The sequence below is a fragment of the Chiloscyllium punctatum genome, chromosome 7, assembly GCF_047496795.1.
Source record: "Chiloscyllium punctatum isolate Juve2018m chromosome 7, sChiPun1.3, whole genome shotgun sequence".
In the NCBI taxonomy this organism is placed as follows: Eukaryota; Metazoa; Chordata; class Chondrichthyes; order Orectolobiformes; family Hemiscylliidae; genus Chiloscyllium; species Chiloscyllium punctatum.
In genome coordinates this window covers 66674327-66701462 of record NC_092745.1, presented here as the reverse complement: position 1 = coordinate 66701462, position 27136 = coordinate 66674327, and the positions used below count along the sequence as shown (strand labels likewise).

General features: G+C 40.7%; 1 protein-coding gene across 2 annotated transcripts in view; it reads right to left on the bottom strand.

The window, feature by feature from the left end:
• LOC140479765 (potassium channel subfamily T member 2) overlaps nt 1-27136 on the bottom strand; it is a 723557-nt gene that overhangs the window by 650820 nt on the left and 45601 nt on the right. The gene's annotated exons all lie outside the window — the stretch shown is intronic.

Here is a 27136-nt window from a genome sequence, read left to right as displayed (position 1 = left end):
TATTTTATGCAAGTTGTAAAAGACATTTGGACAGGTACAGGAATAGGAAAGGTTAGAGAGACATGGACCAGATGCAGGCTAATGGGACTAGTTAGTTTTGGAAACTTGGTTGGCATGGACAACTTAGACAGAAAGGTCTGTTTCCATACTGTATGACTGTAAGTTATCCCTTGAGGGGTTGAATTCAGTGCTGAGTCCTTGGAACTGTTGAACTAGTGCGAATAGCAAACCCAGGCTATTGACAGTTACCTCTGACTTTTAAATGAGAAAACAGCAATTGTGGAAAAGACTCACGAGATTGTGCTCACTAAACCCATTCCTAAAACTAACACAAATGGTGAGAAAAAGAGAGGATTTCGGGCCAAAGAAATGGGGTCAATAATTAAACAAGATTGAATATTACTCAAATATTTATGCTTGAGCTGTTCAGAACAGCATGTCCTGTCAAATAGTCAAGGAGGAATTGTCGAGATAATGTTTTTCTTCATGTTTAGTCATGCTTGGAGATTCAATTGCTATTACTCATGGATGATTTTGTAACAACAGCAGAAATGCAACATTCATGACCATGAGTTGAAGAATATAATTTCATAACCACACATAGATGTTTATGTTATATATTTGATAACATTATAGAATCACAGACTCATACAGTGCAGAAGAGGCCCTATAGCCTATGAGTTCTGTACCGACACGTGAGAAACACCTAACCTCAACCTAAACCTATTTACCTGCACTGTGTCCACTGCCTTGAATATTTTGCATACTGCTCATCTGGTTACATTTTCAAGGATGTGAGGCAATTTGCTTCTACCACTCTCCCATGCTGTGCATTCCAGACCATCATTATCTTCTGGGGAAAGGAAAGATTTTCCTCACATTCCCCAAAACCTCCTGCCCACCACTTTGAGCCTGTGTCCCCTCGTGACTGACGCTTCCACTAAGGGGAACAGCTGCTCCTTATCCACTCTATCCATGCCCCTCATCGTCTTGTACAATTCAATCAGATTGCCCCTCAGCCTTCTCTGCTCGAATGAAAACAACCCAAGCCTCTCCAACCCTCCCTCATAACTTAAACTTTCCATTCCAGGCAACATCGTGGCAAATCTTCTCTGCATCCCCCTCCAGTGCAATTACCTGTAATGTGGTGACCAGAACTGCACACAGTCCTCTAGCTGTCTTCTCACCAATGCGCAGATACTTCAGTGACCCGTTATTAATTATGTGTTTGCTACAATGCTTTGGGTGTTAACACCTTGGAAATTGTTTTGTAACGTGTATATTCAAATGGCTATTAAATGGTTTGTGCTGCACTGTTGTATACCTTGCCAATTACAAACATCTAGAAGTCAAAATAAAGAATACACCAGAGATTTTCAAACTTTATTTAATGTCAAATTCTCTCTTAAAAATTCTTACCATAAGCAATGTTTCCTTTTAGAATAAGTGACTGGAGATTACTGCAGTAGTGATAATGGCAAGGAAATGAGGCTCCAATGCACCCATCCTTCAATGACAAATTTACACAAAACATTCCAGAAAACAACAGTGAATGCACCAGTCAGGTCACCATAATCTTACCTGACCACAGGGCTTCTCTTTCATTAGAGAGAGATGACAGGTGGCAGTTTAATCTGACAGTCACCACACCTCAGGAGAGAGTAGAGGTTGAGAAGGAGAGTAACCTCAGCTGGTGTAGGGATGGAACCCCTGCTGTTGGCATCACACTGCTTTTATAACCAATCATCCAGCCAAATGAGCTCAACCAACCACTGTGTACAACTAACTTGAGTTCTTTGAGGAAGTAACAGGTAACGTATATAAAAAGGGAAATCTGGAGTTGTGGCATACTTGGGATTTTCAAAAGACATTTGATAATGAGCCACAAGGTTACTATTCAAAGCAAAACCTCATGGTATATGGAGAAATATATTATCGTTAATAGAGGATTGATTAACTAACAGGATGCACGGGGTATGGATAAGAATATCATTTTTCAGATTGGCCGGATGTACATGTGCTGAAAATGTGTTGCTGGTAAAGCGCAGCAGGTCAGGCAGCATCCAAGGAACAGGAGAATCGACGTTTTGGGCATAAGCCCTTCTTCAGGAATCTTGAAGAAGGGCTTATGCCCGAAACGTCAATTCTCCTGCTCCTTGGATGCTGCCTGACCTGCTGCGCTTTACCAGCAACACATTTTCAGCTCTGATCTCCAGCATCTGCAGTCCTCACTTTCTCCCCGGATGTACATGTGGCCAACTTCCTCACTACTTACAATCTCTGTAACTGACCTGAATTATGAAACCGAAAGCATGGTCACTCAATTTGCTGACTATAAAGGTAGGCAGGAAAACAAATTATGAAGAGGACATGAAGAGGCTATAAAGGGAGTTAGTTAAGACAAGTGAGTTGGCAAAAACATTTGGCAGATGCAATGTAATGTGGGAAAAGGTCAGCTCATCGTTGTTGGCAGGAAGAATAAAAAAAAAGTCAGTATATTATCCAAATCAAAAAAATCTGCAAATCGTTGCAGTACAGAAGGATCAGGATGTCCTGATACATAACACAAGATTGCTAGAGGAACAGGTTTAGGCCATTCAGCCCCTCAGGTCTGTTCTACCATTCAATTAGATCATGGCTGATCCCTGGCCTACCTTTGGCCCAAGTCCCTTGATATCTTAGCTTCACAAAAGTTTACCTTTCTCAGATTTAAAACTAACAACTGACCTAGCCCACTGTCATTTGTGGAAGAGATTTCGAAATATCTGCCAAACCTTCTGCATTATCAGTACTTCCTAACATCGTTCCTGATTGAGAATTGGGGGGAGGGGGTGGTCATAGTCTGAGAATTAGGGCCAGACCCAAAGATCCAACCAATAGAAATAGTTTAGCTTTTACATTATCTACAATGTCTCTTCATGTTAATATCTTGAGAACTTTGATCAGATCATCCCTGAACCTTCTAAATCCTAGAGAAGCTAAGCCTGATTTGTCTAATGTCTGCTCAAAATTAACCCTGAAGTCCAGATATCATTCTTGTAAACGTATCCTGTACTTCTTCCAAGGGCATATCCTTTCTGAGGTGTGGTTCCCAAGATCTGCTCTGACTAGGGTTTTCAACAACTGCAGTTCAATGTGTGCATCCTTATACTCCAGTTTCGAGATATCTGTCAACCACTCCATTTTTATTATTATTTTCTGCACCTGTTTGTGACGTTTTAAAGACCTTTGCACCTGAGCCTCCAAGTCTCTTTAGACATTTACCTATTTTTAACTTCATATCATCTAGAAAAAACCTGATCTATCATTCTGAGGAAGGGTCACTGGACCCAAAACATTAACTCTGATTTCTCTGCTCAGATGCTGCCAGACCAGCAATTTCCATTTTTTGTTTCTGATCTATCCTTTGTCAGTTGAGAATGAATAAGCTCATTGCTCACATTGAATGCCACCTTCCACAGTTTTACCCATTCACTTAATCTATCCATATTCCTTTGTGCTATCATCTACACTGTCTATAATGCTGCCTGACTTTGTGTCATCAACAAATTCGGATACGTGACTTTCTATTTATTAACAGCTTGGATAATGGCATAATGTGAACAATTTAGGCTCTACCACAGATCCTTGTAGGATACCACTAATCACAACCTGCCAATTTGAATTCCTACCCATTACCCTTACTTTCTGTTGCCTGCCACTCAACCAATTTTACAGCCATGTCAGTAAATTGCATTCAATTCAGTGGGTTTCGACCTTAGTTAACCACCTCTTAATTTGGGCTTTATCAAATGCTTTCACAAGTCCATATAACCAACATCCACAGACATTCCCCTGTTCACCAACTTAGTCACTCTTCAAAAAGATTCTATGAGGTTTGGCAAGCATGATCTACCTGTCATGAATCCATACCAGCTATCCCAGATTAACTACAAATTTTCAAGATGTTCAGTTACCTCCATCCTTGATTACAGATTCCAATAATTTCCCCACCACTGATGTTAGGCTAACTAGTCTATAATCCCTTGGTTTTCCTCTCTGCCCTTCTTAAAAAGTGAAGTGATGTGTAATTTTCCAATGTAGATGGATGACTCCTGTATCTAAGGAAGTCTGAAAGATTACAGTTCATGTTTCTAAAATGTTCTCCCCTACTATATGGAAACTGTTCATATCCTGGGGACTTGTCAATCTTGAATTCCATTAATTTCCTTTCATTAATTTCATTCAGTCCCTGTTACCAATTACTATTCATTACCTCAGGATTTCTAGCCACACATCCTTCTTCTCCACTGTGAATACTGAGGCAAACTAATTATTCAACATGTCCACCATTTCCCCATTGTCATGGACAATATCCCCACTTTCAGTCTTTGATAGGCCAACAATGTTCCTGACCACCTGCTTTACCTTTATTTAACTGTAAGTTTTCTTCTCATTGATTTTGAAGTCCCTTTTAAGATTCATTTGATAATCCCTGCTCATAAAAGTTAGCATGCAGATACAGCAATTGATTATGAAGATGAATAGAGTGTTGGCATTTATTGCAAGGGAAGAGAAATATAATGTAAGAAAGGCTTGCTACAAGTATATAGGGTATTGGCAAGAACACATTTGGACTCCTTACTTGGGAAATTACACAATAGCATCAGAAACAATTCAGAGAAAGTTCACTTGACTCAATTCTCAGATGAAGGGGCTTTCTAATGAGGAAAGGTTGGACAATTTGGGTGTGCATTCATTGGAGTTCAAAAGACAGAGGTGATAAGACCATAAGACCATAAGACAATGGAGTGGAAGTAAGGTCATTCGGCCCATCGAGTCCACTCCGCCATTCAATCATGGCTGATGCGCATTTCAGCTCCACTTACCAGCATTCTCCCCGTACCCTTAATTCCTCTAGACAACAAGAACCTATCAATCTCGGCCTTGAAGACATTTAGCGTCCCGGCTTCCACTGCACTCCGTGGCAATGAATTCCACAGGCCCACCACTCTCTGGCTGAAGAAATGTCTCCGCATTTCTGTTCTGAAATGACCCCCTCTAATTCTAAGACTGTGTCCATGGGTCCTAGTCTCCTCGCCTAACAGAAACAATTTCCTAGCATCCACCTTTTCAAAGCCATGTATTATTTTGTACGTCTCTATTAGATCTCCCCTTAATCTTCTAAACTCCAACGAATACAATCCCAGTATCCTCAGCCGTTCCTCATATGCTAGACCTGTCATTCCAGGGATCATCCGTGTGAATCTCCGCTGGACACGTTCCAGTGCCAGTATGTCCTTCCTGAGGTGTGGGGACCAAAACTGGACACAGTACTCCAAATGGGGCCTAACCAGAGCTTTATAAAGTCTTAGTAGTACATCTCTGCTTTTATATTCCAACCCTCTTGAGATAAGAGACAACATTGCATTCGCTTTCTTAATCACAGACTCAACCTGCATGTTTACCTTTAGAGAATCCTCGACTAACACTCCCAGATCCCTTTGTGCTTTGGCTTTATTAATTTTCTCACCCTTTAGAAAGTAGTCCATGCTTTTATTCTTTTTGCCAAAGTGCAAGACCTCGCACTTGCTCACGTTAAATTCCATCAGCCATTTCCTGGACCACTCTCCCAACCTGTCGAGATCCTTCTGTAGCCTCCTCACTTCCTCAGTACTACCTGCCTGTCCACCTAACTTCGTATCATCGGCAAACTTCGCTAGAATGCCCCCGGTTCCCTCATCCAAATCATTAATATATAATGCGAACAGCTGTGGCCCCAGCACCGAACCCTGCGGGACACCGCTCGTCACCGGCTGCCATTCTGAAAAAGAACCTTTTATCCCAACTCTCTGCCTTCTGTTAGACAGCCAATCCTCAATCCATCCCAGCAGCTCACCTCGAACACCATGGGCCCTCACCTTGCTCAGCAGCCTCCCGTGTAGCACCTTATCAAAGGCCTTTTGAAAGTCTAGATAGACCACATCCACTGGGTTTCCCTGGTCTAACCTACTCGTTACCTCCTCAAAAAATTCCAACAGGTTTGTCAGGCATGACCTCCCTTTACTAAATCCATGTTGACTTGTTCTAATCAGACTCTGCTCTTCCAAGAATTTAGAAACCTCATCCTTAATGATGGATTCTAGAATTTTACCAACAACCGAGGTTAAGCTGATTGGCCTATAATTTTCCATCTTTTGCCTTGATCCTTTCTTGAACAAGGGGGTTACTACAGCCATCTTCCAATCATCCGGGACCTTTCCTGACTCCAGTGACTCTTGAAAGATCTCAACCAATGCCTCCGCTATTTCCTCAGCAACCTCTCTCAGAACTCTAGGGTGTAACCCATCGGGGCCAGGAGATTTATCAATTTTAAGACTTTTTTACTTTTCTAGCACTATCTCTTTCGTAATGGCAACCATACTCAACTCAGCCCCGTGACACCCTTTAATTTTTGGGATATTACTAATGTCTTCCACTGTGAAAACTGACGCAAAGTACTTGTTAAGTTCTCCTGCTATTTCCTTATCTCCCATCACTAGGCTCCCTGCATCAGTTTGATCTTATTGAAACAAAACTTACTCTTTGCATCAACCTTGTCAATTTCCCTTGAGGGGAGGGCTAGAACTAGGGGGTACTACCTAACAAGAAGGGACTCCTATTTAAGACAGACTTGGAGAGGGAGTCTGTTTTTTTATCTTAAACATGGTCTGTGCAATTCTCTCCTCTGGAGAGCAGATGAGTTGGGTTGCTGAGTGTCTTCATCACTGGGGGCAAAAGGGTGACCAGCAAACAGGACCTGGTGCACATTAAAACAACAGAAATTTGGATGAGCTCCAGTTCGTGGAAAAGTAGAAGTTGGGACACAGAACAGGACAGCACTAGAAAGGTGCTGTCTAAAATAGTAGCGAAATGACATAGGAGGGTTTCAGTAGAAGACGAGCCAAGTCTGATGATAGCACAGAGATGGACAGATTTACACACACTGTTACAACTGACATGTAGTCAGAAGCTCACGATGGGGACAAATACAGCACTGTGGTTGTGAATAAGGGTTCAGGATATTGTCAGTGAAAGGTTAGAGCCAGTGGCTCTGAGTGTTTGATGACGTTAGAAGACACCAGCTTTGGTCTTTCCAATGTTTAGCCAAAGATAATTTCTGCTTGTGCATCAATTTAGAAAATAGTTTCCACACTACTAATGAACAAAACCACCACTGTGGAAGCTGAAAAACGTTTTTTTTAAATTTGCTTGGGTTTGATATGTCCTATATGGATAATGAGAACCAAAATCTGTAGAGCAGTGTGGAGTGACTACTCACAAACGATGTACCAAATCTGTTTTTCAGCACTTGCAACAACATATCCATGTTATATCTCATTGAATGTATTCAACCTATACTCCACAGTTGACAGGCAAATTACAAAAATACACTACTGTACATAAGCAGCTTCTGGATAGCTCACTTGGTATACCGTACATTATGGGGTGGGGTGGGATGGGGGATCTTTACCAGGCCCTAGCAGGTGGTATTAAGAACAAACAACAAAGAAAAATACAGCACAGGAACAGGCCCTTTGGCCCACCAGGCCTGTGCAATTCCTAATCCTTATTTAGACTCACTACTTAATGCTCATGTGTGATTTCTATCCCTTTGCTCATCTCCCATTCAGGAGTCTATCAAGAAACATTTTAAATATTGCTAACATGCCTACTTCCACCACCTCCACTGGCAGGGGGTTCCATTCACCCACCACTCTTGCTATGAAAAATTTCCCTCGTACTTCTTCCCTAAACTTGCCCCTCTCACCTAAAACCTGTGCCCTTTCGTAGATGATTTTTCCATCCTGAGAAAAAGCCTCTTGACAATTCACCCCATCTCTGCCTCTTGTATCAGGTACCCTTCAGCCTTTTTCTTTCCAGTAAGAGCAATCCAAATTCCTATTAATGAATAGAGAATGAGCTCTTACCATTGATTCAATGTCTGCAGTTTATCTGACCATGTTAGAGATATTGCAAGCAAAACCACACCCGGACACACCTGACATATGTAAACCAGTCAATGCTTTTCTAAAAGAAAAAAATTAAAACACAGGCCATTCGACACAAATGCTCCAAGCTGGTGGTTTTATACACTGCACAAGTCTCCTCCTAACTCTATCCTCAAATCCTCTATTCCTTACCCATTAAATATTTAAATATCAGCAAGCAGCAAACACATTGCTTTAAAAAAAAGAAACAAGCCACAATGATGTCAAGCGGAAAAAGAAAGACCTTTAGAAACAAGGGAGTGAGAAGAGAGAAAACTTCACTGGACCACTTTCCAAACATGTTTCTGCTTCTTCACATCTCTCCCAGAAGTGACAAAGTTCCCTGCAGCAGCACGGAGTCTATTCAACTGGGTAAAAAGGCAACCTATTGCAAAAATTCTTGGGAAATGCAACTTTGATAGCCACACACTGGCCCCACACTGCGTTGGAACCTCATCTACTCAGGTGAAGTGGTGGCACAAAAATAAGACACAATCTAGCTGCTTAATGGTGAAACTGGCAATATTGAGGGCATCTACCACATAGGGTTGCCATTACCAAGAGACTGCTTTCACAGGGAGCATTCAGAAATTGCAGAGGCATCTGCCAGGTCACCCAGTCTCTTTTTAGCAGCCATTTCACTCTGTTCTCCTTCAAGGGTTTCATTTCAGCAACATAATCACCTGTTGTGATTGCTTCTTCACTCACCTCAATCCAACTACAAACTGAATTACAATATCCTCGTACCAGTTTACAGAATTATGACAGAACCATTTGATCTTCATGCCAGGTCACTACCACAAGCCATTCATGTTTTCCCATAACTTTATAAAATCATTCTCTACAGATATTTTGCAACTTTCTTCAGGAGAGCTCTAACTGAATTTGCATCCAAAATCCAAGGCAGTACATCCTGCTTATATCTTTTTCCATTTCACCTTTGATTCTTTTCTATTTACCTTCCATTGGTGTCCAATGGTTCTGGCAAAGAAATGTTTCTTTCCATCTATTCTGTTTAGGTCACTCAAGCTTTTCCACATCGCTACTCAACTTCACTTTTGGGAGAACAATTCCAGTTTCTCTAAGTTATCCATGTAACCGAACACTACTACCTACAAATTTATCTCCAAGCCATTCACTATCCTGACTTGGAAACATCACTGTCCTACACCATCTCTGAGTCAAAGTCTTGGAAATCCCTTTCTGACAGCATTGTGGATCTATCTACACCAAATGAACAATTGCAATTTAGGAAGGCAGTTCATTGCCACGTTCTGAAAGAAATGGACAATAAATGTTGGTCTAGCCAATGAAGCCCACATCCCCTGAATAAATGAGTGAATGAATGAATGACTAACTGAACGAGTGAATGAACGAATGAATAAAAAGGTTGAAGTCCCTTATCCCTGGAACCATTCATGTAACTCTCCCTTTTTAAAGTGCGATGTCTAGAATTGGTTTCATGCTCCACAGATCTGCCATTGCTTCATTGGTTTTATTCTCCATGCCTTTATTACACCAGGAACCCACAAACTATTTTATCCAGCACTACAATCTAGCCTGACCACCCTCAATGATTTGTAACCACGTACCCACAATCCTGTGTCCCTGCGACCCTTTTAAATTTACACCCCTTCTTTTCACATTACTTCTCCTCGTTCTTCCTTTCAAAATGTAGCCCTTCACAGTGCTGAAAAACTTAGCTTCTGATTACTCTGGCAACTGCTGGATGGCAGAACAAATGATGGTGTTCGAACTGGCCAACAACATGGCTCCCTGGACCTAAGTGCCCAGCAAAGCTGTTAGGCCTGACTTCACATCTGCTGCCACCTCAAGACAATGCAGGGTAGACAAACAGGAATCTGGAAGAACACAACAAGTCAGGCAGCATCAAGATGTGGAGAAGTCAACGCTTCAGGTGTAACCCTTCAATGCAGGTCAATCTTTCAGGTCAGTGACTCATTATCACCACATCTGTTCTCATATGAAGCCCTCTCATCCATTTATTTCCTGGTCGACACTGTAGACTTAATGATAAAAGAAAACTCAAGACTCCAAACACAAATCCAACACTTAAAACAACAAGTTCTGAAAAACGATCAGTGGACTCAAAATGATAACTCTGCTTTCTAGGTTGCCAGACCTGCTGAGTTTCTCCAGTTATTGCTATTTTGGTCTCAGATTTAAAATGCTGTTAAATTATTTTGACTCTTTTGACTGGATTTTTACTTCCATACACCTGGGGTCAATGGATCCTTCCTCTCCACGTTAGCTCTGACCTCACTGTCTGATGCACCTTCCTCATTCCCTGTTTAAAAGGAAAGATGAAACATTGTAATACCACCTGATACCCTGTAAATGAATTTTATTTTGATCTTTCTCCATTGTGGCCTTGCATCCTTGCCTTTGCTCCCACTCATGTTAGTGCTGGCTATAGATAATTTTGCATACTTAGATGGGACATTGGAATCTGACAAAAAAAAAGGTTCTGATAATGAGCCTAAATTGCTTAATATGACCTTGACCCTAAACCATATCAGACCATAAATAATTGAATAGGAGTTGATTTGAAATGGAATATAAATCCTGGATAATTGGAATAAATGGTAAAGCAAATATTAAAAATATGTATGTCAGTAGCTGCATCACTGCTCGCATTCATGCATTTCCAACTGGTCCAAGTATTATTAGCACAGGATTGACATCATTATTAATGTTAAAATATAATTAATTCAGTTTTGAGCTTTTGTTTAGAAAAGCAAGGCAAAGATATTTCAGTTTCCAATACTGTACAAAGATCTAGAAATCAACCAGAACTAATATAATTTGCAAATGCTAATTATGCGATTTGTTTTTATCATCCTTGGGAGAAGTTCACGTTAAAAAATAACCTCAACTGTTTGTTCTAAAATATCTGCAGGTTTTGCACAAACATAATATTAATGTCATTACACCAAGCCTATTACACCGTAATGTAAAAGTTTAAAGGTCAGTACTAATCTAACCAGTTCGCAATCACCAATGTTGATGAGAAGTGGAAAAATAATAATTACATTTAAAATTCTTTCAGTGAGAAGAATGGCAGGGCAGTGCAAAGTCCGAGGAAATGACGGCTTGGTGAAAGCTGTCAATGGGGGAGCACTTTGGGGCCAGCGACCATAATCCTATTAGTTTTAAAACAGCAATGGAAAAAGATAGACCAGATCTAAAAGTTGAAGTTCTGAATTGGAGGAAGGACAATTTTGACGGTATTAGGCAAGAACTTTCAAAAGCTGACCAGGGGCAGATGTTCAGAGGTAAAGGGACAGCTGGAAAATGGGAAGCCTTCAGAAATGAGATAACAAGAGTCCAGAGGCAGTATATTCCTGTTAGGGGGATGAAAGGAAAAGCTGGTAGGTACAGGGAATGCTGGATGAGTAGAGAAATTGAGGTTCTGGTTCAGAAAAAGAAAGAACCATATGTAAGGTATAAACAGGAGAGATCGAGTGAATCCTTAGAAGAGTATAAAGAAAGTAGAAGTATACTCAAGAGGAAAATCAGGAAGGCAAAAAGGGGGACATGAGATAGCTTTGGCAAATAGGATTAAGGATAATCCAAAAGGGTTTTTACAAATACACTAAGGACAAAAGGTTAACTAGGGAGAGAATAGGGCCCCTCAAAGATCAGCAAGTTGGCCTATGTGTGGAACTGCAGGAGATGGGGGAGATACTAAACGAGTATTTTGTGTCAGTGTTTACTGTGGAGAAGGACATGGAGGATATAGAATGTAGGGAAATAAATGGTGACATCTTGAAAAATGTCCATATTACAGAGGCGATGATGCTGGATGTCTTGAAATGCATAAGAGTGGATAAAGCCCCAGGATCTGATCAGGTGTACCTTAAAGAGCTCTGTGATAAGCTAGAGAAGTGATTGCTGGGCCGCCTGCTGAGATATTTTGTGTCTTTGATAGTCACAGGTGAGGTGCCGGAAGACTGGAGGTTGGCTAACGTGTTACCACTATTTAAGAAAGATGGTAAGGAAAAGCCATGGAACTATAGACCAGTGAGCCTGACATCAGTGGTGGGCAAGTTATTGGAGAGAATCCCGAGGGACAGGATTTACATGTATATGGAAAGGCAAAGACTGATTAGGGATTGTCAGCATGGCTTTGTTCATGGGAAATCATGTTTCACAAACTTGATTGTTACCTCTTCAAAAAACTCAAAGAGGATTGATGAGGGCAGAGCAGTGGATGTGATCTACATAGACTTCAGTAAGGTGTTTGACAAAGTTCCTTATTGGAGAATGGTAAGCAAGGTTAGATCTCATGGAAGAGAGAGAGAGAGAACTAGCCATTTGGATACAGAACTGGCTCAAAAGGTAGAAGACAAAGGGTGGTGGTGGAGGGTTGTTTTTCAGACTGGAGGCCTGTGGCCAGTGGAGTGCCACAAGGATCAGTGCTGGGTTCACTACTTTTCATCATTTATATAAATGATTTGGATCTGAACAGAGGAGGTATAGTTAGTAAGTTTGCAGATGACACCAAAATTGGAGGTGTAGTGGAAAGCTAAAAAGGTTACGTCAGAGTACAACGGGATATTGATCAGATGGGCCAATGGGCCAATGGGCTGAGGAGTGACAGATGGAGTTTAAATTTAGATAAATGCGAGGTACTGCATTTTGAAAAAGCAAATCAGAGCAGGATTTATACACTTAATGGTAAGATCCGAGGGAGTGTTGCTGAACAAGGAGACCTTGGAGTGCAGGTTCATAGCTCCTTGAAAGTAGAGTTGCAGGTAGATAGAATAGTGTAGAAGGCGTTTGGTATGCTTTCCTTTACTTGTCAGAGTGTTGAGTACAGGAGTTGGGAGGTCATGTTGCAGCTGTACAGGTCATTGGTTAGGCCACTTTTGGAATGTTGCATGCAATTCTGGTCTCCTTCCTATCGTGAAACATTTCAGAAAAGATTTACAAGTATGTTGCCAGGGTTGGAGGATTTGAGCTATAGGGAGAGGCTGAGTAATCTGGGCTGTTTGCCCTGGAGCGTCAGAGGCTGAGGGGTGATCTGATAAAGGTTTATAAAATTATGAGGGGCATGGATAGGATAAATAGACAAAGTCTTTTCCCTGGGGTGGGGGAGTCCAGAACTAAAGGTTTAGTGTGAGACGGAAAAGATATAAAAGAGACCTAAGGGGCAACGTTTTCATGCAGGGGATGGTGCATGTGTGGAATGAGCTGCTGGAGGAAGTGGTGGATGCTGGCACAATTTCAGCATTTATAAAAGGTTGGATATATGAATAGGAAGGGTTTGGTGTGAAATGGGCCAAGTGCTAACAAATGGGTCTAGATTACGTTGGGATATCTGGTCGGCATGGGCGAGTTGGACTGAAGGGTCTGTTTCTGTGCTGTATATCTCTATGACTCTATGTGATGTACCATCAAATGGCAGGACAGTACATGATTAATTTCATGTCTCTCAAGTTAAAATGTGCAATAGCTCTGTTGAGACATTGTAAGTAACAATATTTTCCACCCTGCTGCCTTACCCAAAACAAATCATGTTGGCAAATTCTGAAGTGGAATTAATTGAGCAACTAACTCCTTGTAATGATGATGTCCCTCCTGTTTATTTGGTCCCAAACAGACATTCTCCAAAGCAGATAGAATTCTTTATTCAAATGCTATTTTTCATACATTGAAATATTTCTCACTAAAGCGTTCACAAAATTAAAATAATAACCGTGTCTTGCATTAAGTATCATTAAAATTACAGCAATAGGTATTGGCACAAAGATTGGAGAAAAATTTATTCCACTGACAATGATGTCAAAAGAGCATTAACAGAACAATTTAAGCTATCACATCAAGCTAAAGTAATACAAAACTAATTTATTGATGTTATTACTGGGTTCTAAGAGATAATCTTTTGCAAAACCTGAGACGAAGAATATCAAGAGCTGGGGTGATTTTTAAATTGGTATTTATAACTGACGATGAGAAAGCCACGCTCATTAAATGGTCAACTGGATAAACAGCAGGGAGCATGTAGGTTTTCAGGGAAGAAGGTTAACAATTCATTTGCATGATCACCAGTACCAATTGAACCTAAAATCAAGTAGGAGTCCTTATACTGGAAAAGGGGCAGCTCAGGAGGAAGATTAACAATTTCAAGAGATGTGTGATAACACCTCTCAAGTCTATAGGAAAATACACATGGGCTTACTACATCCAGGCTGACTTCATTCCAACCATTTGACCTCTATCCCACCAAATTGCCTCTAATTTGTCAGACAGTTTGTTAGATATCCAGTACTGAATAAACAGAAATATTCTCTAAGTATTGGGTAATCCAAAGGTCTTGTCTTCAGCCCCTGCCAAAAATTCCATTACTCAAACCACTGTCTTCCTCCCTTGCCACTGTCAGAAACTGTGCGTGTTTATATATGACACAAAGGTGAGATTCCAACCAACTATTCAATCACTGAGGCTACTATCTCTGCCAGTCCACCCTGACCTCATTGGCTGCAGAAACTTTGATCTATGTCTTTGCTACCTCCAGTCTTGATTCTCCCCTCTTCAACTGGACAGTCTCCCACCTTCCTTGTGTCTACATAAACCTGAGCTCATTCCAAACTAAAGCCACCACAATCTTAACTTGGACTAAGTCCCATTCAGCTATTGCCTCTGTACGCACTGGCCTACAATGACCCACAGTCGGGCAACACCTTAAACTTAAAAAAAAATCTTTTTTTTTCCAGCCTTGCCTTTTGCTGTCTACGTAACCACCTCCCATCTACTAATCTGAAACATCTCAGTGATCCCTCTAATTCTGCCCCCCTTGTACAGTGATGCATTTAATCACTTCACTATTGGGCACTGTTGCTTTGAACTTCGCGGTGCTAAAGCCCCAGAAGATGTCTCAAGTTTTACCCATATTTTCTTATTTTAGACACCACTTTATGCCTCCCTCTTTGTCCGATTTTAGGTCATCTGTCCTAATATCTCTTTAGTGGCCCAATATCAAATCTAGTCAACAGCTTTCCTGGAAAGTCCCTTTAGATGTTTTATTATGTCAAAAGTGTTTTATAAATTGTGAGTTGTTCAATTGCAAAATAATCAGCTTGCTGTTCCTTTCTACATTACTGGATTGCAGTACTGGACTCAAAACAGGATGACCCTTATACAATCTCCTGGCTCTCCTCTGAGCTGATCACAGCTTTCAGCTTTAGCAATATGATTGCCTGCTTTTGTTGGTTTCTTTTTACTTAATATTGCCTTCTTTTGACAACTAGACGATTGAAAACCTTTACCGCAAGGGTGAGATGGTTGCTGTCAGGTAGTTGTGTATGGTGGACTGAGTCAAGCTAGGAAGTTACTTATTATTTACAGTTTGTGGGAGAATGTGAAACATTAGCAAATTTGCTTTGTAACATCTACTCTCTCAGTACCCTTCCTCAAATGTGTGAAGTTGCTGGTCTTTAAAAACCCATTTTGAATGAATTACACTTGCCCAGAATTTATTGTAGGAAATTACTAAAATGTGACAGGAGGTTTGGATAGGACACAACACAAAAGCAAGATCTTCAGAAGAAATAAATGCAGTATGTACACAAGAAATCAAAAGGTCTGGCAGCATCTGTGGAGAGAGAAACAGAGCTAATGTTTCGAGTCCAGTATTAATTTTTTTCAGATTTTCAGCAGGTATGGAGAAGATTGGATACTAAATTCCAGGTACAGAACAATTGAACAAGATCAGCTACCAAAGGCAGATCGCCAGGAACTGAGATTTTACTGACACCATCAGCTATACATCACACACGAGATGGAAAATGATAAAGTAAAAGACAAATGTCGTGGATTTCATCATGATGTTGTAACAGCATTTCAGTTAAAAGTAACTGGGGGGGGGGGGTTCAAACCCTCTGATGAATCCGACAATCACTACACAACTCAGCAGCAAACTACCCAATGAATCATGGGAAATAAGGATCACTCAAGTTCAGGCGCACAGTTATTGTTCAGAATCTTTAACAACTGCCTTAATTCTTTTGACCTATCTCCTCAATACAAAACAACTGTCACGAATAACTGGAAGCTCCATAATTTTCTCTCCCATGAAAATGCAAAAAGGTTAAGAACACGTACAAATGAACCTTAAGCGAGACATGAAGGAAACTGAGTGACAGGATACTGCACTGAAACTAAAGAGCCATTTAAAATGCAAATTTCACTCCATCCAATCATCTTAAAATAACCGGTGGTGCAAAAGAAGAATGAGTTTTAAATTGACCAAGGGATTACAATGAACTTCACCTGATTCACATAGAAATAGACAACAACCTAATTAATGTTTATTCCTAGTTGATCAGGTGAACAGTTTCAAATGAGTTTAACTTGACAAAAGACATGAACAAACATTAAAATTAGTGCTTAATTAGATGGCATCCTGAATGACATTCTAGGAAATATGCACTTCAAATTGTTTTTTTGCAGTTTTTTTTAAAACAAAAGCCAACAGCAAATAAAAATCTTTATATCTATTTTAAAAATCACTACCAACTGCCTACAAAATGCGCTCTTTTTAAATATTCACAAGGTTTGTTTTGAAATTACCAGGGAGAACTTATTTCCCTATCTCATACTGCGACAGATCAAATGACTTAAAGTGAATTTTTGAATATACATATGGCGCTGCACTGAAAGCAACTGACAGCTTGCTGTGCTACTGTCCAACTGATGTGCGGAGGTGTTAGAAATTATCAAAGTCTTTCTCTGCCTGCCATATTTTTAAAGACAGGAGGCAGTGCACACTTTAGAAAGTAAGTGATACTGAATTTTTTTCCCCTCTTTCAAAGCAATCATCTTCCAAAATTCCACGTCACTAAACACTAATGAGCAATTTATGAATGGAGTTTAATTGCTTACATGGTTCACATTAACAATACGACATCACATCATGTATTAAGTTCGTGAAAAGGAATCCTCATCGCAATTACTGATACTAGAAGCCAGACTGCAATAACTTTTACCAGTTACAAAACACAAAAAATGCTGGAAATCACAACAGCTCAGGCAGCACCCATGGAGAAAGAGCAAGCGAACATTTCAAGTTTAGATGAATATTAAAAGAATTCTGCAGTACATGGAAACAAAAAAAATATAGTTTTTGACTTCACCGTATTTAATAACACCCTTTTGGGTAATGGCACGAGTTCCCTTTCAGAGTAAATTAGAACAACATTCAAACGCAATGAAAAGGTACAATCTCAAAGTTATTACCAAATAAAACGAAATAAAATGAAGCAATCAAACCTGGGGGTTAAACCATAATATTTGTAAAAATTGCCTGACTATATCAAATTTACTAACATTCTATTGTTTTGTGAATTGATGTCCAAATGTTACATCTTTAAATTCTGGTAGCAAGTTGAGGGGTGACCTCAGAGGTTTATGAAATCGAGAAGGGCATAGATAAGGTGAATAGCAAGGGTCTTTTCCCTTGGTTGGGGGAGTTCAAAACTAAGGCGCACATTTTTAAGGTGAGGGGAGAAAGATTTAAAAAGGACACGAGGGGCAACTTTCATTTGTACACAGAATGGGTCATGCATGGAATGAACTGCCAAGGAAAGTGGTGGAATCAGGTATAGCTACAACTTTAAAAGACATATGGATAAGTGCATGAATAGCAAAGGTTTGGAGGGAAATGAGCTAAATTCAAGCCAGTGGGACTAATTTAGTTTGGGAATGTGGTAAGTGTGGACTAGTTGGACCAAAGGGTCTGTTTCCATGCTGTATAACTCTACAACTTTGTAGTAATGACACAAGAGGATAGGCAAAACAGTTACTTATTCTGCAGGATGTGTCAGCTGAGAAGAACAAGACAAAACTCACAATGGGCTTCTGTGACATTGGCCGTGAAGTTTCAACAACGTTGTAACCAGCAACATAACCCTCAGGTTAAGCTCATTTCATAAGCCAAGCCTCGAGTTACGAGTGTTACAAATAAATTTCTGTTGGCAAAATGGGTTGAACAAACTGCATTGTGCTGACAAGTGGCAATTTAAGAATCCAGATGTGCCACAATTGGTGACTTACACCTTCTACAACAACGATTTAATTCTTGTCTTCTTTGACCAAAGGCAATTGGACCCACAGCACCACAATCTCCACATCATGTAGGGCAAGGAACCAGATCCTGAATCCAGCTCAGACAGAATGGGAACCAAATCCTGTGTGGTTAGTAACAAAAATGATCCACACCACCTGTCCAGCTACCTGAACCAAACAGCCCCAACGAGTCAAAGTTGTTGTGACAACATACATTTTCACTGGCATTTTGCAGTCCTGGAGCTAAAAAGGTAAAGTGGCCGTAGTCCCAGAGGACCACAGTGTAGCTCTCTCATTAGACAGAAGCGACTGCTGGTGGTCTAACTTCAAGGTCACCATGCCTCAGGCAAAGGCAGAGAAACCTTCATGGTCACCTCAGCCAGTGCAGGAATTGAACACACATTGTTCACATCACACTGCATTACAAACCTGCCATCCAGCTAATCGAGCTGTAGTTTACTCCTTATTTTAAAATGATGCTGTAGGCAAAGATAGCCAACCTTAAATGTCTCAGATAAAACAAAGTCACGTGGTCAACATGTCCTTAACATGCAGTGACAGGGTTTAATGAGTATTAGCTTCGAACTGAATACATCAAGAAGATTTGAGATTCTAAATACTTAAATTAACAATTCAGAATGTGAGAGTTTAAATATATCCACAGATTGAATAAAATGATATAACGAATTTGAACTTGCACAACCATAACTTACCTGGGATGGTGACATTTCCAAGCAGAATTTTACAAGATCCACTCACAGTTTATTCACATGGTCAATTTGCATATTTATTTCTTGCCCTAAAGTGGCAGAAATAGGAAAGCTACTATAAAGGCAGGAAATTCAGGATGCCACACAACATTTTACACTTTCTGAAAGGTTACATACTGGCAGAACAATGCAAACGTTCTCAGTACTGCAATTATGTTATAGCGTGAAAGGCATAATTCATAAGACACAGTTTTGTGCTGGAAGGCAGACCCCAACACTGTAGACCTGTCATTCCAAAGATGCAAGCCTCCAGGCAATTGCAAGCTGCTGAATAAAGGTTGAATAATGTCAGAGCTTATCACTGACTAATGTCTATAAGTCCTCATGAGTTCCACTGTCCACTAGCCACTGAAACAAAACCTGCTCTTAAAATGAAGGCTTTGAAAATAATTACAAATATCTTTGAAAAGATTTTTTCTCATTTTTTTCACTCAATCCTGTATACAGTTGTCACTACTGTAGCTATAACCTGCAAACAAATTATTCATCTCATTAGTCCTCATGGCCCCTACATATATAAAAAAACAAAATTGCAAATAAAAGCAAAACACTATAGATTCCGGAAGTCTGAAATAAAACCCAAAACTGCTGGAGAAACTCAGCAGGTGTGGAGAGAGAAATAGTTAACCTTGCGTGTTTGATATGACTCTCAAGAGAGAAAGGAGCTGGAAAACAGTGGCTTGTGTGCTGTTGACGGCGGAAGAGGAGGAGTGAGAGGAACAGCTACCGAGGGTGACCACAGAAAAAGGCAAGAGGAAGTGTTAATGGCAAGAAAAGACAAAGTCAGAAGTCTCCCAACACCAGGTTCCAGGCCAACAGGTTTATTTGAAGCCACAAACTTTCAGAGTTCTACTCCTTTGTCAAGTGAAGTCTGACTTCACCTGGAGTCATGTGACTTCTGACTTTGTCCATCCCAGTCCAACGCTGGCACCTCCACAACATGGCAGTAAAGGAATAAGTGTAAAATAGGCGTAAATAATAGATAAGGAGAAAAGGGGTCCACATAAGCTGTTCCACCCATTGCCCCTGTCAACAGCATTAGAACCAGCATTTTTCAGGTCCTTTCAGTTCTGAACAGTCTTATTGAACTCAAAGCATTAACTCAGTTTCTCTCTCCATCTACGTTGAGTCTCTTCAGCATTTTATGTTTTAATATAGAATAGCACATTGGTGGTGTAGGACTTCACGCAAATTCATCAAATGAGATTGCTCATCCTTGATTGATTTGATGTTTGGGAGTGCTAATTAGGGCAATTGTTCAGAGTAAAAAATGGGAATGTGCTGGAATTGAGCTTGAAATGTGATTTCCACCCAAATCCTTCATGGGCTGGTGTCATCAGTAGCTGTGCCAATATTTCTTGCCAATCCTGATTTGCTCTCGAGATGTTGATGGCTGATGGGTCCTCTTCAACCACTGTAACCCATGTGGTGCAGGACTGCCCACATTGCTGTGAGAAAAGGAGTTCCAGGATGTTTCCACATTGACTGTGAAGGAAGAGTGACATTGTTCCAGGTCAGGATGGAGTGTGGATTGAAGGGAAACTTGCTGGTGCCATTTTTTTAATATGAGCGTAGCCAAGTTCCCTAAAAACACGGACAGCAACAAGTTCAAGAGATATACTTACAGTTTTTAAAAAGTACAAAAAACTTAATCTAAATGTGAGAATTGAAGGTCAAATAGTGAGGTATAAAACAAGTTGAAACTTCTCCAGGTAAGGCTAGCACATATCAGATTAAATCAACAGCACCTTTGGATGAATGGCCACGAGGGAATTACTTTTAAACACATACAGGATTACCAGAAATGCACTCCCTCCTTACCTAGCTTTGATAAATTGCCACTACCTCTATGAATCCACTTGGAGAACACTTGATTTACCAGCACTATGGACACACATTAATCGCTTAAATTCCGTCACAAAACAATAAAATCAATTATGAAGAGGATGACTTGATTAATCATACAATACAATATAAAACAGTGAACAAGGACTCAAAAAGTTAAATTCTTACCTGACCACCCACCTTGACTCCTTTCAAGAATTAACAACCCAACTGGACCTTGCCCGACCGAACTATATATTGGTACCTTTTCTTACAAACTTTTACACAAATGTTAGTTGTCAAGATAAAACTTTGGGGGATTTAGCATACGTGGCGTGCATGGACACAAAACTTGTAAAAGGATGCAGTAAAAGAAGTAGCAATGTTACCAAAGGTGTGCGCCACAAGATTGCATTATCTAGCTTTAGTTAGTAATTTGAGCTCAAATTAAGTGTAAATTAGTAAAATAACAGTGAAAGTAGAATCATGGAATGAGCTGGACAAGAAGTGGATCAATGACAGTCGATACACACTAAATATTGATGGGAAAAAATGGTCAACTTAAGTTCCACAAACAGTGTTGAAGTACCAATGGGTGAAGGTGAAAAAGGCCCAAACTTGATCCTGATACCCCTGGGAGTCAGCCTACAAAGGCAGTTACCGTGCCTGATGACTATTTTCACCCTCGCTCCTGCCCAGACACCCTGGGTATTTTATTTGAGAGAGACTCGCAGCAGGGAGAAAGTGAAGTCTGCAGATGCTGGAGATCAGAGTCAACAGTGTGTTACTGAAAAAGCACAGCAGGTCAGGCAGCATCCGAGGAGCAGGAGAATCGGCATTTTGGGCCGGAGCCCTTCAGTAGGATTGAGGCTGGGAGCCTTGGGGGTGGAGAGATAAATGGGAGGGGAAATGAAGGTAATTGAGAGTGCAATAGGTGGATGGAGGTGGGGTAAAGGTGATAGGTCGGAGAGGAGGGTGGAGCAGATGGGTGGGAAGGAAGATTGACAAGTGGGACAGGTCATGAGGGTGGTACTGAGCTAGAAGGTTGGAACTGTGATAAGGTGGGAGGAGGGGAAAATGAGGAAACTGGTGAAGTCCATATTGATGCCCTGGGGTTGAAGGGTCCCAAGGCAGAAGGCCTTCTACCTCCAAGCGTCGGGTGGTGAGGTAGTGGAGACGGAGGCGGCTCAGGACCTGCATGTCCTCGGCAGAGTGGGAGGGGAAGTTGAAATGTTCGCCACGGGGCAGTGGGGTTGATTAGTGTAGGTGTCCCGGAGATGTTCTCTAAAGTAATCTGCAAGAAGGCGTCCAGACTCCCCAGTGTAGGGAAGACCGCATCGGGAGCAACGGATACAATAAATGACATGAGTGGAAGTGCAGGTGAAACTTTGATGGATGTAGGATGCTCCTTTGGGGCCTTGGATGGAGGTGAGGGGGGAGGTGTGGGCCAGGTTTTGCAATTCCTGCTGTGACAGGGGAAGGTGCCAGGAGGGGAGGGTGGGTTGTTGGGGGACGTGGACCTGACCAGGTAGTCACAGAGGGAACGTAGCAGTTAACTAGGACCCATGTTGACATTACCCAATATAATTGTGTGCTCTCCAGATCATTAACTATGCCTCTAGTCTCATCAGCATTAACCCCTGTGGAATCATGCAGCAGGAGAGGCAGGAATGCTCACCGCTAATGGAACACAGTAACATTCACACCAGTAATGCCACAATTAAATCCCTGCTCCCCAGCAGATATGATTCTGTGCGTTAGGAAATGCCCCTCACACTATGGTTTTCCAGCGTGATCAGTGAGGAAATGGTCCAGAGAGCCAAATTAGTTCCCCGCTTTCTGGGCAGGGATCTTAAGGTGCTGTTAGAGAGGAGGGCTATCCCTTTTCCAGTTGACTGGGGAAGGATGCCAGGCCTACCAGATTCAACCACTCAGGACTACGGTGTTCGTCCAGGTCAGTGCATTGCCTGAGACAAGGAGTATATAATTCAGCTCAATGACCTTCCGCACCTTTAACTAGAGCCTAATTTTTAATCTTCTGAGTAGCTTTTAAAAATTAACTATCTTCTAGAAACTAACCTTAATTGTTGTCCTGATAGTTGCTTAATGAGTTGACCAGGCCGTATTCTGTACCTGGTGGTTTGTTCATTCACTGGGACAATCATTCCCACATTCTCTCTGCTACCTCACATCTCATCAAGGTTTGTGTTATTATTGCCTGCATTATGTCCACTGAATACCTCAACCTTCCTCATGACAAATGCTTCCTGCCCTCTGCACTTCTTACTCATTCACTGTGGACACCTGGTTACTGCTCATGCATCATGATTAACTGCTCTTCCTCCCACTTCCAATCATTTTGATTTATTATCGTCACGTTTCAGGATACAGTGAAAAGTATTGTTTTGCATGGTAACCAGACAAATCATACCTGAAATAAGTACAATGTTTTTACTCATTCATGGGTGTTGCTGGCCAGACCAACATTTATTGCCCAGCCCTAATTGCCAGAGGGCAATTAAGAGTCTACCACATTTCTGTGGGTCAGGAGGCACATGTAAGCCAGACCAGGTAAGGACAGCAGTTTCCTAACCTAAAATGACATTTGTAGGGATGACTTGTACCTGCTTATAACAAAATGGCCCATGTCTGCTCACATAAAATGGCTGACAAACAAAGAAAGGCAGCCTGCCCCAGCATTAAAACACAAGATGGCTGACAGGAGATAAATAAGATGAATAGTCTGTTCCAACCTTTAATTAAAAGGCACTAAGCATCTTTGAACAGAGTTACACCAAGGCCATGAGTACACCATTCCAGACAGTTGTGATATCATTATGTCTGCAAAATAGACAAGCGACTAATCTTAACCTTCATTAATGGAAGAATAATTGTCCCAGTGAATGAACAAAACACCAGATGCAGGATACAGCCCAGTCAACTCCCTAAGCAGCTATTAGGACAACAACTAAAGTTATTTAATTTTTTTTAAGTCACTCAGAAGATTAAAAAATAGGTTCTAATTAAAGATTCTTCAAAACCATTGGGGTAGTTTACAACATAAAATAGATGCATATAATCCATGCTTAATAAAAGTATTAAAGAAAAAGCATTTAGACTGAGATTTGAAATTTAGGAAATGAGTTCATGGTCCATTAATTACAATGTCCTGACAGTAAAGGGTAGTTATATAATTTTACACTGTATAACTAACTTTGTAACAGAAGCCTATATTACTAATCCTACAGCAAGTAAGTTAAATTAACTGTCTTTTGTATTTCTTTTAACACATATAATCAGAGCAGGGGAAAACATAAGACTAATTAATGATAAAATACAATGAATAACAGAATTCAAACTGTCCCTACAGATAACCCAGCATTAGAGGCCCAAAGAAGTGTAGCAATTAACTTTGGAATGCGAATGAATAGGATGCATAGAAAGATCCCAAGACCTAGAAATTATAATGCCTGTTAAGAGACATGAGATCATGGGAACCTGGGGCTATCCATAGGGATGCCCATCATAGATTAGATGCTTTACAGGATTGAGTGTATGGATTAGGAGGGAAGAGCTGTAACCACATTGTATGTGATCATTGTAATACAGAAATGTATAAAATATTGCTTTTCCCTCTACAAGTGGAGTATATCATGGATTTCCCTTCCAAGGCCAGTCTCAGGGGAAGACCTTTTGGCCCTCTTCCTGCATTTACTGGTTTATGTTGAATAAACATCTTCCACTTGCCTGAACTCTACCTGTCTCCTGAGTTTTCATCTCCCCTTTAGGGGAAAATTCTCCTGTAACGTTCATCATGCTAATAGAACAGATTGCAGAACACAGTTACAGCTACAGAGAAAGTGCAGAGAAAGATCAACTCTAACATACAAGGGGTCCACTCATAAGTCTGAGGTGGGAGGAGTCCTTGATTATATAGGCTGCTTTCCCAATGCAGCAAGAAGTATAGACAGAGTCAATGGAAGGGAGGCTGGTTCTTGTGATGGACTGGGCTGGGCTCACAACGCTATGTAAATTCTTGTGGTCTTGGGCAGAGCAGCTGCCATACCAAGCAGGGAAGCATTTGGATAGGGTGCTTTCAATAGTACATCCATAAAACTTGGTAAGAGTCAAAGAATCATTGAGGTTACAGCGCAGAAACAGAACCTTCGGTCCAACTCCTCCTTGACAATCATATATCCTAAATTAATCGAGGCCCTTTTGCCAGTACTTGGTCCATTTCCCTCTAACCACTACGTATTCATGTACCCATCCAGATGCTTTTTAAATGCTGTAATTGTACCAGCCTCCACCACTTCCTCTGGCAGCTCATTCCATACATGTACCACTCACTTTGTAAAAAAGGTTGTCCCTTAAGGTTTGTTTTAAATCTTTCCCTTCTCACCCTAAACATGTCCTCTAGTTCTTGAGTTGTTAAGAATGTGCTGAATGTCTTTAGCCTCCAGAGGAAGTAGAGGCATTATTGCTTAACCAGATTTATTTCAATGTACCACCATCCCACATGCCCAAAAAGAACAGACTTTACAAATCTAATTGATGTGGACATGTAACAATTCTTCTATACTGTCCTGTGCATTGTGTTCTGAGAACTGGTCTGTCTCTGGGTTAAATATATAAATTAATTTGAATGTTAATCCCATACATATTAGAATGTGAGCAATAGTTTACATCTTCCCAATCAGGTTCATCCCAGTACGGGGTTAATTGGCCACGGATGTGGAGTGATTCAACTCATAACAAAAATCTTCATTGCATTTTCCAGTGGGAGATCTTCCTTCAGGAGTGAAAGATCTGAAAAAGTCATAAATTCCAAAGACAATCATGCTTCTAATAGGTTCTGTTTGCAATGCTCCACATTCTCAAGGTGAAGATGCATGAAATTTGTTGACAAAGTTGTCAGCAGGTTCTCATGGAAACTATATTCCTTTATTGACTCTTGCTCTGTTTATAATGCGACTAGTTCTTTAAAAATGACAACAATTTATGAACAAAAGGCACAAGTCTCTTCATTGACTGTTTTCCTATTTATAACATGATCGCTAATAGTCTCACAGAATAAATAAGCTTTTCTACTTGCGATTTGGTATGTAGACTTGCAAAAATTCTGTTGCTCATGATTTGCATTTTTCACACTGATCAATTTAATCCTCCATCTGATGTATCTGTAAGTCTTCAATCTGCCTGGATGTGTAATAACCTTCCCCATTTCTTTATCTAAATTAAATTGTTCACTTTTAATTCTGAAAGCTTTTTAAAATTATTTATATTCTACAGCACATTTATGCCACAAGTTTGATGTGCAGCTTCCATTCAATTGCTGTAAAGCTTTTCAGAAAAATTCCAGTTGCAAGAAATTATTTTCTGAAATTACATTTTATTGATAAAGATGGATCTTATTAGCTATTATATTACAGAAGAGTGGTTGCTTTAATAGAGATTTAAATCTTCCATTTTCTCTTCTTCTTTGGAAAAGGTTTTAAATTTTTGAAGATTTTAAGAAAGCTTAAACCTGTGAAGTTAGTCTCAATAAAACCTTGGAAATTAATTTCAAGATAGGTGGAGTTGTGGACAGTGAGGAGGGCTGTTGTCGTTTGCAAAGGGACTTAGATATGATGCAGAGCTGGGCTGAGGAGTGGCAGATGGAGTTCAACCCTGCCAAGTGTGAGGTTGTCCATTTTGGAAGAACAAATAAGAATGCAGAATACAGGGTTAATGGTAGGGTTCTTAGTCAGGTGGAGGAACAGAGGGATCTTGGGGTCTATGTACATAGATCTTTGAAAGTTGCCACTCAGGTGGATAGAGTTTGTAAGAAGGCCTATGGTGTATTATCCTTCATTAGCAGAGGGATTGAATTCAAGAGTCGTGAAGTGATGTTGCAGCTGTACAGGACTTTGGTTAGGCCACAGTTGGAGTACTGTGTGCAGTTCTGGTCACCTCACTTTAGGAAAGATGTGAAAGCTTTGGAGAGGGTGCAGAGAAGATTTACCAGGATGTTGCCTAGAATGGAGAATAGGTCGTACGAGGATAGGTTGAGAGTTCTCGGCCTTTTCTCGTTGGAACGGCGAAGGATGAGGGGTGACTTGATAGAGGTTTATAAGATGATCAGAGGAATAGATAGAGTAGACAGTCAGAAACTTTTTCCCCGGGTACAACAGAGTGTTACAGGGGACATAAATTTAAGGCGAAGGGTGGAAGGTATAGGGGAGATGTCAGGGGTGGGTTCTTTACCCAGAGAGTGGTGGGGGCATGGAATGCGCTGCCCGTGGGAGTGGTAGAGTCAGAATCATTGGCGACCTTTAAGCGGCATTTGGATAGGTACATGGATGGGTGCTTAATCTAGGATAGAAGTTCGGCACAACATCGTGGACCGAAGGGCCTGTTCTGTGCTGTATTGTTCTATGTTCTACGTTCTAATTTGGAGACTGC